Genomic DNA, 11,056 nt, shown 5'->3' with positions numbered 1-11,056 from the left:
AATGGTGGTGTATATATAACTAATGGGGTGATGATTCATCTTCCTTATGACTCTTTGGCTACCCTCATGAGCGTTTGAATTCCTATGAATTTTCAAATTTACACGTCTCTTCATCTTCTGTACATGTCCTTTGGAATTACACTTTACAATACATTTTCAAATAAGAAATTACATAATCCACAAAAATGATGTGGCATATGACGACTCATGAGATGACGTGGCATGACACTATTGACAAGGACTTGTTGATGACATGGCAATGTCAAGCCATTCTTGCTGCTTCTTTTTCTTTAACAAGAGATGTGCAATGCTTCATCTTCATGAGAGATATGCTTTTTTCTTCATATCCACCCTCCAAAGGGTTGTGAATCAGATAATATTTGATCTTCTATTGTAATCTAGTGTTCCTTCATCTTCCTTCCTGATGATCATCTTATCTCTTAAACTCCATGTGTATCTTCTAGCATGACCTCCTTCTCCATCTCCTTCTTCATCATCTTACCATAACATGATATATTACCTTCATTTGTAATCCACTCCTAACAAGATGACATTAATCTGATAAACCCCTAGTCTCAAGTGTTGCATGATGATCCACTGGCTGAGTCGGGATAGGCTGAGAGAGAGCCTTAGTGACTATGTAATTGCACATACTAGGTAGTTAGGGGTGAAGCTTGAGCCTCGAGACTACGTAATGCACAATTTAGGTTGGTCTGGACAAGCAAAGTTACGCAGTTTTGGAGTCAGCGAGCTAGGCTGAGGGGTTTTTCACTGGTTCAACCAACTATGTAGTTATAGGAGGAAGATGATGCTAGGTGACTACATAGTTTCATATATTAGGAGCTCAAGTGTTTGGCTTGAGATTTGAGACTGCACAATGTGTAGTTTAGGCTTGGCTGAAGGGCATGATTACACAGTTTTTGAGGCAAAATATCAGGTTTGAGCACTAAAATTGTGAAATTTGCAATACTGAAAGGATAGGAGGCCAAGTGATTGCATAGTTTCATATTTTAGGAGCTCAAGACTGAGGCTTGAGGACTGATACTGCACAGTGCACAATGCTAGCTTGGCTGGAGAGAAATATTACACACTTCTGAGACTAAGGGGCTAGGCTTAATCACTAAGGTTGCAAAATGCATAGTTCTGGGAGATCAAGAATACAAATTGTGTAGTGGCAAGAGAAAATTTCGCTACTTGAGGACTAAGACTACATAGTGCATAATTCAGGGGGGCTGGATGAGGCTGAATGGTTAGGTCGGGAATTTTTCCAATTTTGACTAAGTGTTGGATCAGTGAGAGGATGTCAAATAAAAGAAGAACTTGAACATGATCACACAATTAGTTCACTTGAAGACACAACATGGGACACTAAAAAAGAATAAAAATCAAACTTTACTCAATGCAACAACAATGCGAAAACCCATTCCAAGTGCAACACTAAAGATACACTTTCTGATGATAATGACAACACTTATGCGACAGTGCATGAAACTTTGGAAATGAGTGCAAAACATGTCTATATGATAATAAAAACTCACTATCATAAATATTTCCCCTTGAAACAAACAAAACTCCACTTTACATGATAAGAGACAATTCCCACGCCAAAGTACAAAACTTTCTATATGAAAATAAATTTGTGAACAACACTTGCAATATTCAAAAGACGACGAAAACAACACATGTCGAGGCGAAGATAACATAAAAATGACACTAATTAAAGGGAAATAAAGTGAAAGCGGTAGCTGAAAACATGAAAATAACACTCGTGAAAACAAAGGTGCTTGAATCGAAATAGAAGTATATATGCAGCTAGAAGTGGGAAACTATCAATTTCAGTGTGCATTGACTATCGACATGGATTGGAAATCGTACATGAAAAATGTTGATGGAATGTGCTATGCTTGTTCAAGCTTGCATAAGAAAATGTGCTCATGCACCTGTTACAGATTAAACATGTGTGAGAAAGTGACTTCGACACTTCCATTCCAAGAAGGAAGCTCAAAAGCATCAACTAACTGAGAAGTGAATACGGAACGACCAATTGCGAGATCCACAATAGGCTCCAAAATTAGTATAGGAATTATGTTGGAGCAATGAAAACACTAGGATATGATAATCCTCCTCTAACAATTTCTAACAACTTCTAACATTTTCCCAGATCTTCATCCAAACCATTTTCATTTTCCCTACTATCAATTATTTCAAAAGCAATTGTCTCAGAAACATTGATGATGGTATCACTTTCACCATTCTCCATGTCAAAAGTATGAAACATGGCACCATTAGTTATATTGGATTAATCTTTAATGTCTAGACCTCCTTCCACGTCATCCATATTCTAGGTTGTTTTACCCTCACCCGATTTAATAATTTCCATGTTTTCATCTACTTTTCCATTCACAATACCAACTCCCTCTAAATGGTCACAAAAGTAGGAATTTTCCACATTAATAGTCATGGAAAAATGCCCAGATCCATTATTCAAAACATGTTTATCACCATCTTGGATATCTTTGAACTAAAGATTCCTATAACATATAGCTCTGTCTAGACAATTTTCATCAACCATGGAGCTTGTCTCGTTTGCCATCGGAATGCCAAAACCACCACTAGAATTGTTACTATTTTTGAATGTACCCTGACTGTCTCCAAATTTTTCATTTATGATAGAATCATATTCCTTATGTAGAGTCTTAAAATCCTCTAGTGGACTAGATTTTGATTTGGAAAGAGAGTTTTTCACTCTAAGAGATCAATATAAATGGAAAAGATGGAAATCCCATTCACATGCTTCATAAAGATGAAGACGCCTTATACTATTTAGTTGTGAAATATCAGAAATAGGTCTTCCAACATTCTCATCACTAATGATGTCTTCTTGAAATAAGCCTTGTTTGAATTTCATATATTGCATTGAAAGAATGAACTCTATGGAGAAATGATTTCCAACTAAGCAATTTCTATAAACAAATATGGAAATATTTATTAAGTATAAAGATTATTCTAGCATAATATCATGTTAGACAATCCAAAGTAAACTAAACAACCTTTATATACATCTATAATATCACTTCAAATTCAACTATCTCTTTATACAAAATTACTTCAAGCTCTGCAATTTGCATCCTTGATTCAAGAACCTAGGATCCAGATGTGGCAATTTTTTTTCATATCTGACAGAGAAAATTAAAAATCTCTCTAAACAACATTCCCACTTTATCTACAACCTATTCATTTGCATCAAAATGAACATTATTTTGGATTTGGGGGGTCCTACACCATAGGCATGATAGGCATATAGATTAATTAGCAAAAATCTACCCATATGTAGTAGCATAAAGTACCTCTGCAGCTTCCTTCCTGAGGAAATATTGTTGATGTGGATCATGGAACTCCAATTTTGAAGGTGGAAAATACACAGAGAAAACATTGATGGAGGAATATTGGAAACATGCAATCATCCTTCCAAAATTGTCGCATTAAATTTAGGAACAATGTAGGTCTAATAGATTAGTATCGAATAACCATATCTTATATAATTATGTGTACTATGGAAAAATAAATACCTACATAAATTATGTAAGATATCACAACGTAAAAAAAAAAAAAAACATGAAAACTGCTTGCAAAATATAAAACATTTGAATTCAGTGGCATACCCATAAAAGCAAAGGCAATATTGATGTAATGAATGACCACAGCTAGCAACCCTACTTGTTACAACATGATTAGAGAAGCTAAGCTCTAGAACTTTTCTAGATGATAAAATCCATGCAACATCAGACATGACTACTCATTGGGTTGCTTCTGAACTCCATCTTTCAATGCATATTTTAAGCACCTATGCCACATCCATATTTTTCCTTCACATTCACTAGGTAATGTCAATAGTATAGGTAACCATCTTACCGATATCATGAGGTTATCGTGACGGTGTGTATAACAAACAACATGTGCTTCTAAGGGTTTAACATAGAAACAACAATGGGAATTCTGCATGTTTTTGGTATTTTGTTACATATAATTTTGCCAATTATTACTATGTAAATGAAAAGTATACAAGGTACAAAGAGAAAACTATGAAAGAAGAAAAGGAAATGGAGAAAAAATCTACGTGAAAAGTACAGAAGAAGAAAAAGGAAAGAAAAAATATACCTAGTCAAACAAATCATCTTGAAGGTACCTTCCCAGTGGCTTGTCAGAACTTCCATAATACTTTATGTGAAAGAGTTGTTGAATTATCACATATTATCCCCTTCAAAACATAACAACTTGATAACAAAACCTATATAATTTTATGATCAGAAGGAGAAGGTGGAAAGTCTTATTTATAGAAAACCTACTCTTAGTTTTTGTACCCTAAAAGTTATTCATCTGGAAAAACCTTGGACTTCATTTCCTTTTTGTTGGGTTGTGTTATATTCTTTCCACGACTAGCCCACGTAGTTAACCAGGGGGTTATAAGGGGAGTGGAGCCCCCCCTTCATTGCGTCGATTGTGTAGCAGGGGGAGTCACAAGGGGTTTGATGCGTGTAGGTAACCCCACTCTATGGACCCTATGTTAGGTTGGGTGGACCTACCTATGGTTTTGTGCATGATGTTCGCACATGGTTTTGGATGCGATGGTTTTCAATCCATGGTTTTGGATGTGATGGTTTTCGGTCCATGGTATTGGATGCTTCTGCATGTATAAATATGTATTGTAACATTGAAAGGAACATAATGAAAAATCAAGCTAGTAGTCCTGGTTTTGGGATCCAGGGGATAATCTCTATGTATATTTGTTTTATGTGTTATGCTCTCGCATTGTTTATTTTCTGTATTTTAGAATTCGTATGCAGGTAATTTTTGTACGGGGTTAAAACCTACACTTTTCTGCTACACCTTGATTATCCCATGCCACCTTCCTATATAACTCCTCTATTGTTATTTGATAATTAAGATTAAACTTGGATGAAACAAAATCAACAAAACCATTCTCCAGATCTGAATCTTTTGATTCCTTATGTTGAAGTTCCAAATATGACATGAATACCCCATATGAACCTGGACCCACAAGAGATATAATTTCATTTGAATATGCCTTTATTGAAGCTGAAAATATAGATAAATCATCTGTAGGAGTAGTCATAGGGATGTTCTCTATCGAAATGGATATGTATCCCATTGTACCCCTATAACTTGAGCACATGTATCTCCTATGGAGGACTTATTTAAGACAATTTATGTTTGAACAAGACTGGTTCCATTAGGACTATATTTACTAATAACATGTGACATAGGTGGCCCATCCCTTCACTAATAAGAGGTGGTTTGGACTATCCCTTATTTTTATCAATCATAGGGTCATGTTCTAAGGAAAAGATAGTAGGCATTTCCTTGTACATTTTCTCCAACTTGTTTTGTTCTAGAATAGGAACAATAAAAATGGGTATCATAGAAATAGATATATCTAAACTTAATTGTTTATCTTGAATTGCAACAATTGTTTGTGATTTCAAGGGAAATTCAACCAAGGTGTCACCTTCATTTACAAGGTAAAAGGTCTCAAGGGATAAATGGTAAGCTACAAACGATGCATATTGAACATGTTTAACTTTGTTCAATTAATCACGACTTGCACCCATAAGCAGAACATGTAAACAAAAGAGAAAAGCAAGTCCTATAAATTATGACTTCAAGAAAAGAGCATATAACTTATGATCAATATGTCACCTAGTTTGGAGATAGTCAACCACTTGAGATACTTTTAAATGAAACTTTGATAACCTCTTTACTTTGTTAGAAATATTTCAGAGAGAATATTAGATTGATTTCCAGGCTCCAGCCTCCATCTGTGAATTATATTATCATAGAATACATAATAGAAGTACCATTTCTACTAAACATATTATAATTTCAAGGCATATTAAGCATAAATGTAATAATTATTTTAATGAGAATGAAATATTAACAATACAAAATGAATCCTAGACAATTTTCCACCCTTAGAATCACCATCCTAGGTTGGCAAACAAGTTTCTAGTTTGTATTAGAAATGTAGATTTATTGTTTCACATCACAATCTATAGGATAGAGCACTAATCAACATGAGAAACTTTTCCTACATAAAATAAAAAAATAGAGTTGTAAAATACCTAGTTGATTTTGGAGGGAATAGGTAGAGAGGGTCCACATGGCCTCTCCACACCAATTAGCATTTGAAGAGTTTGGGCCTTTTATTTATCGAATTTTTTCCACCCATATCTCTACAAAAGTACTTTGAACCCCAATTCATCTCATTTTTCAGTTTCATACCTTGGAGAGTAGATTTTGACATCAGAAATGAGAAGAACTCAGGGTGGACAAGTTTGGTAGAACAACACTGAAAAACAAATTTGGCATGTAGATTTGAAGGGAAGAACTCATAACAAAGTTTTTTCCAAAAGAACAATACTCAAAACTCTTACTTGTTCTTCTATTTCTTAATCTCATATACTCATTCGATGGAATATCATTCATCATCTTGGGGAGGGTATGATATTAGAAATCATGGTGGAAGAAGTGGTGAAGGGAGAGGAGATGGTGAGAAAATAAACAAAAATTTCCCATTGATTCCCCTCTGTGGAAGTGTGTCATAGAAAAAGAGAGAAAACAAAGAGAAATAAGGTGGAAACTACTTATCGAATTGCATAAGTGCAAGAAAAAGTTTGGATTCATACTTAAGGGTTATATCCCTTACACTTTGGATTCCTAACAATGTGGTTTTGTAAGCTATCACCCCAAAGATTGAGGCACAATTTCAAAAGAAGCATGATGACACAGAGTTAGATAGGGAAGAAAGGAGGAGAAAATGGATGTTCTTGTAGGTTAAAGAAAGGAGAAGCACATTACCTCAATTGCTGAGGAAGCTTGGAAGAGATCAAACACCAAACTCTTGGAAATAATGTTCGATTGTGGTAGGAGGGAAGAATCAAATAGTCGAGTTGCCCCTGCCATACATGTTGGTGGTATTCCATTTATAAATTATTTTGTCTCTATATTGGAAATTCATGTTTAGAGTGGTGAATGACGCACCCATGGGTTTCAAGAAACAAAATTTTAAAAAGTATGTAACACCGTTCTATGGAAGGAGAAGTTGTTGTGGACTAATAGAGAAAACAACCATCAACAAATTTGATAGTATGTCTCCTTTAGATCCATACTTCTTTAGAGAAATAAATGCTTCAAATGAGGAGAAATGCATTGAATGCATGGCTGATATTTACAAAAGTAATTGATATTTCAAATCATGGCTACAATATTTGAATATGGATATTGATGCTATGCAACAAAAATTTGCACCCAAACAAATCCCATACATCGAGATGTAGGTGTCTACATCTCACATAATGAAAACCATGTGAATTTTCCAAAATGATAAATATTTAAAAATAAGTAGACAAAAATAAATATGTTCTATAAACTTGTACAAATTTTATGCCATAAAGACCTATTAAATCAAGATTTTTGAGGCCTTTTTAAAAATTTTGTAACAATGACTTTAGGGGAGATTTTTCCTGAATTTGTATAGGGCATATTTTTAATTGTACCTTAAAATAAAAATACAAATACAATACAGTCAATCATATTTCAATCATATTGCATGTGTACAATACATAAAATGTGTGAAAATATATATACCCCAAGCCCAAACAAGGTTGTAAGGTGACTATGCTTCAAACACCATGTAAGTCATCACAGACACTGCAAGGTCATGTAAAGAAATTTATACAATCATTGAGTAGGTATGACCATATGTTTGGGACACCATGTACAGTTCATAGTTTGAATCTTGCTTTCAAAGTTATTATTCTTAAATTTGCACAAATGAAAAAACATTGCAATAAAGCAAAAGAAATACAATTTTTCATTACAAAAGACCAACATGCGTAAACACTTTGTAGACAATTTCCCAAGATCCAACTTCTTAAGATTGGAGAAAATAGATTTGCATCACACCATGTCTTGAATTTCTTACGTGGCAATGAGGTTGCTTTGTCTTTTATGGCAGTTTGTCCCAAGTGGCAAACATGGAGATCACCCAACACTGAAAAATAAATGCACATTTGAACTATCATTATTGATAAGCTTTGTTGGGGTTAAATTGAGTTGCTTATTTCCATATTGAATCCATATTTGATCTATTACAAACATTATGATATGGATATTCCTATGTTGGGAGACATTTATGAGCATATTGATTGTATGTTGGAAATAATTCACCATATTCTTGAAGAGTGGGACCCTTTTTTGTATGGAACTCATTAAGGCGATAATTATCAATAGATAAGACACATAAAATACCCCTTTGCATTATTTAGCATATTCATTGAATCCAAAGTATACAACAAGGCTTAACTGGATAAATTTGGGAATGAAAGGAAAGCTCCAAACAGAGACAAGGAAGTGGTTGATGGATTCAAGAAACAATTTCTATCATTTGTCTTGAACCAAGGGATATATGAAGAACTAATTTACTACATTTATCACAAGGAGTAATGAAATTGAAAATGCAAATGTACTTGTTGATATGAGTACTATGAATCTTATTGCATGTTGATCATATTCTGGTTCTAAAACTCTGAAATTGCAGATGCTTGCAGCTCAAGTTTTTTCACAAGCTCCCAACTTCTCAGTAAAATGATTGTGGAGCACTTATGGGGTTATCCATTCAGTAAAGAGAAAAAAAATTGCATCAACTAAGGTAGGGGATCTTATTTACAATCAATCACATCTTGACTTGATATCACAACATAGAGGTAGGGGTTCAAAGTTGTGGGATGTGATTCCTGAAAATGTACTCGTCGATATGAGTACTATGAAACTTATTACGCACTTATCATATTCTAGTTTTGAAACTATGTATTGTAGACACTTTCATAGAATGTTTTTTCGCAAGTTACCACCTTCTTAGTAGAAAAAATATCACGAAGCACTTATGGGTTCATCCATTCAATGAAGAAAAACAAACTTGCATCAACAAAGTCAAGGGATATTTTTTTATAATAAATCAAATCTTCACATGTTATCTCAATCAACATTGCAGGAATAGATCTCCCCTGGTTCAGAAGCTGAAACCATCCACTATGTGGATCCATGCCCAAACAACCCTAAAAAATTGCATCCGTGATTTTCAGAGTTGCAATTCCTCAAAATTTTCATGCTTCCTGCTACTCTTCCTCAAATTTCACCCAAATCTAAAAGTTGCTAACTGAAAAACACCTCAAAAATGTAGAAATGATGAAGTCATTCACCATTTCACAAATCTAGAAGCTGGTATAGAGTTGATTTTTATCTTCTTCTTAGTATACATATCTTGAAATCAACTTCTACATCAATGGTATATGGGCTAAAATCTTCAGCCATCATTGATTCTCATCTGTCTCAATAGTTTGTGATTAATCAAATGGTTGGTGATGTATATTGTGCTGCACTGACCATGTTGGTTATATTCAGTTGAATTTTTTGTTCATTTGGTGAAATCCTCACAAACTATGTTTTAGAGTGAATTTCATAGTCACGTTACAAACATCTTTGACATGTTTTGTCATGACAGGTTTTTATTCTGCGACAAATGACATTCTCCATATCACCATTAAGGGAGGGTGTTACAGTTAGATTTTGATTATATCATATATTAAAGTTATAATATATTATAAGCTAGTAATTAAGTGACTTATGTTGCATGTCATAAATAGAGTTTTGTTCGATTATATTAGTGCTTAACTAATAAAGTAATTGTACATGATTTTGGTATAGGACATTGTCTTCTTATATATGCATTGACATCAACATGAATTGAATATGGATCAAACATACCACTCTCTCTTTCAATATATTTTGGCTTATATTCTTTGTAAACATTCTTGATTGATTTTCCTCATACTTCATGTTTTTTTCTCATTTAGGATTAAAATAGAACAATCATTAAGAGACAAAAAAGTCCCTAAATCCATAAAATACAAAATAAACATAGCTAATGTTTCAAACTCATTCTTTGCATTTGAGGCTTACCTCAAGAGCTCTTTTAGCATTTGGTTTTGTAATAACTCCAACATATGCATTCACTGTCGGGACCAATAATAACCTATAATATGTAATGCACAGACAACTTAGAGGACACATTAAACAATTTTAAGAAAAATGATACTAGAGATACATAATATATTGAATGCATAATTTTGAATAACCATCTTATGAAAAGCATTATGATACAAGGAACGTGGAAAATAATTTTGAAATAAAAGCACTAGAAAAAACAAAATTGACCTAAAGGAACCATCATCAGAAAGGGATATTTGGAGTTGAAATTCTATTATAATCCGCCCAACCAATGCTTCTACTTGATTTTCATTAACTCTATGCATATGCATGTTATCAAGGTTGCATGCACTATATATACTCCAACTAGTTTCCTCAATTTTATTTTAAGCATAAATAATGTTTGACATGATGCTGCTAAGGCACTACTTCATGGAAAATATAATATTAAATGTGCGTCAATTTCTAACCCCTATCCTTAATTTCCATTTTGCATACAAGTTTCCATGTTAGCTTAAGGAGATGTTACATAGACTACATGACACACAAAAATGAGTGGTTTTCTTAATTGAATGATAATGAAAGTCACCAAGGGACAATTTCTTTAAGAGATGAGAAGGTATACATAGTGAAAGCCCAAGGAAAAAACCCAATGAACATGCCTAATATAAGCTAAGGATGTGGACGATATATTATATGTAATGGACCTAAAGAAGAAACTATAGACAATAAATCAAATACTAAAGCATCACTCCAAGATTGAACCTAAATTCGAAATGATTTCATAAATGATAATAGGGACAAATAGAAAGTGGTTGCAAAAGTCGTTGAAATTGATATTCACGGGTATACATATACAACAATAGGGAAAAAAGCATTGGTGGCTTAAAATATTTATGAAAATCAACTATGGCATAAAATATATGGATATCTTGTTAGTTTTTGGTAGCATCCAAAGTAATCTAGCCTTGAAATTTGGTGGATAGCCTAA

The sequence above is a fragment of the Pinus tabuliformis genome, chromosome 1_2, assembly GCF_031772625.1.
Source record: "Pinus tabuliformis cultivar Carrire ecotype Pingquan chromosome 1_2, CPIR1, whole genome shotgun sequence".
In the NCBI taxonomy this organism is placed as follows: Eukaryota; Viridiplantae; Streptophyta; class Pinopsida; order Pinales; family Pinaceae; genus Pinus; species Pinus tabuliformis.
This window is presented reverse-complemented; position numbering follows the sequence as displayed.